The sequence below is a fragment of the Anopheles darlingi genome, chromosome 3 (genome assembly GCF_943734745.1).
Source record: "Anopheles darlingi chromosome 3, idAnoDarlMG_H_01, whole genome shotgun sequence".
NCBI classification, from domain to species: Eukaryota; Metazoa; Arthropoda; class Insecta; order Diptera; family Culicidae; genus Anopheles; species Anopheles darlingi.
In genome coordinates, this window is record NC_064875.1 from 54,857,042 (window position 1) to 54,859,541 (window position 2,500).

At 47.2% G+C, this 2,500-nt stretch overlaps 1 protein-coding gene across 8 annotated transcripts in view; it reads left to right on the forward strand.

Annotated features, from left to right (window-relative positions):
• Window positions 1–2,500, forward strand: part of LOC125955062 (syntaxin-1A) — a 26,084-nt gene that overhangs the window by 8,311 nt on the left and 15,273 nt on the right. The window lies entirely within an intron of this gene.

Here is a 2,500-nt window from a genome sequence, read left to right on the forward strand (position 1 = left end):
CTTCCTCCGTATTGTGGTGAACGAGAGGACGGAGGGAAACATGTTTTCTGGCATTATATTCTAATGCCGCGCACGGAACTTACCCGTCACGTGAGATGAGCACCGTCATCACTTATCGTGGTTCGTTGCTGGCTGGCTCTGGGAGGCGGCTGCTTGATGGTGACGATGACAAAAGTGTTAGCCAAGCACAGCATGCATTGCTGAGAAGCTATCAATTGATATCAATGAGAAAAAAACGGATCTCCTGTATGAAACGACGCTGTCGGATAACATTGTTCTCGGATATTTCAGTAGGAGGAAGATTGCGGCTTTGTCTGCCTGTCGTCAAATTATTTGGCACCTAAAAATAGTAAAGCGATAGAGATTTACTAGACGTCTGCGATGTGTAGCAGATAAATGATCACTGACCTTTTTGGGTGGGATTGTAATGCGCCTTCCTTCTGCATAATTATTAGGTGGGTACGTGCTATACCCGGCTAGAGACCCAGTAGGCTAGCCACCGGAGAAGTGTTTATCGGAGTGCCACGAATAACTCTCCCCAAAGCGCAGTAGTCGTTGAATAATAATAATAATAATCTCCTCTGATCGATCGACCCGCTGCCGCATAAGTATGCCATGGCAACAAACACATAAATCGTGCCTCAGGGGGAGATGGAGCATCGCGAGATGTTGCTTCCTAAATTTAGCTTGACGTCTATCGATTACGGACCGTCTGCGTTTTGTTGATCGAGCGAATCGCGAACCGGCAACGGATTAAATTCCACAGGCCAGGCACACATGCTTCTCGGAATTTTCGCTCTCTTGGCAGTCGTGCTCCGGAAGCTGTGCTTGATGAAGATGATGGAGAGAGGAGGGCGAAAACGACGAGCACCACCCAGGTCGTTCGGGTCGGCCGAATGGGACGATATCCTAGCCACTTGCTGTGCTAGCTGCTAGCGATCAGTGGTATGAATTGATTCTGTTGTTCTCTTATCCGCGGGGTTACCGATGAGACCCCCGTTGGTGGTTTGCCAACCTCGTATGGGCCACAGGGCACAGAGCGTTGCTTGGTGCTAGGCTAGAGCGTCTAGTCGCCATCATGCCATGTGATTACCGTACGCTACTGCACAAGTGGTGCATCTGTGAGTCATTCCAACGCTGATCGGAATGTTTCAAGCACTGGACGGTACTGCGCTTAGCATTCAAATCATGAAACAATCGTAAAGAAATGAAGCTGCGATAAATTGGAAAACCCGTCATACCGTCACGGAAAAGCCATTTCCATTGTCGAGGAGGTCTGGTGCTTGATGATGCGCCAGAAACGTGCTTACCGTATCATTGTCTGCCTCGGGAGGACGTCGAGAGAGGTATGATGCTGGGAGATATTTTACAGTGCTTTTTCATATCATATTTAGGATATTTCATGCAACATCGAGATTAAGTAGGCCGTTGAAAATAGAAATTCCTCTTCAGTTCTGTTACCATAATCTCTGCTTGATCCATACCCTACCGCAGCCTCGGAACAAAGGACAAAAGAGGGAGGGAGTGAGTCATTTGTGCTCCAGATAATATTCCTCATTTGGACCGTTTCGTAGTCTTGAAAGGAATGGTATTTATTGTAAAAATCAATATCACAAGTTCTGCTGATTCTGCTTTGTTTGGAGATTAATTTTGGAGTCATCTGGCTCACGGTTGTCCTTGGACTGGGCGCTTGAAATGTCTTCCAAGCTGGCTGAGAAGGTGTATCGCATTATGATGAGCTGCAATCGATTCTGAACAAATTAAGGCAATATGGATCTGCGATGTGAAAGTAATGTCGGCTTTTCGGCGCTACAACAGCGCTAGATGCACGGTATGCCTGTTGATATCGTGGGGTGCAAAATTGTGCACTGATACCGTTTTATAGCATACGGCCGCCCACTTACGGGTGGTGACATGCATTGTGGTTTCTAGCACTGCCGTCACGCCGGTTTCGATTGACGTCATTGATTGTGTGACATAAGCTCATTCGGCGTCGGGACATTGTCTGACTAGGGCAGGGGCACCAAAAGGCATACTGCGGCATTGGCTTGTTCGATGATCGATGTCGCTACCAACACTAGAAATGCACAGTTTTGGAGCTCGTATAAGGTAACCTCGCCGCAACGGATTACTGGAAGACAAGGGGTAAAGAAATGACGGATCATATATCGTTTGTGCTGGTGCACTCAGTTCAGGTACCCATCTTCAATACAGTATCTGCAGAATTGTATCATTGATATATGACTCACACGTGTCGTGGTCGCTAACTGCAGAATGTATGCAAATCATGGGCAAAAGAGAAAAGAGAGAGAGAGAGAGAGACAGAGAGATAGTGTATGCTTGTGAGCCATGAGAAGAGAGAATCAGAACAGAGTGAGACGAAGAAGCCACAACAACCATGGCGAGCACACCAGCAGGATGGAAGGGGGTATGAATTACAGGCTGAACTTTACATTAATATTTGAAGGGAACGTTATATCTGCTGCTGGGTGCGGTCGCT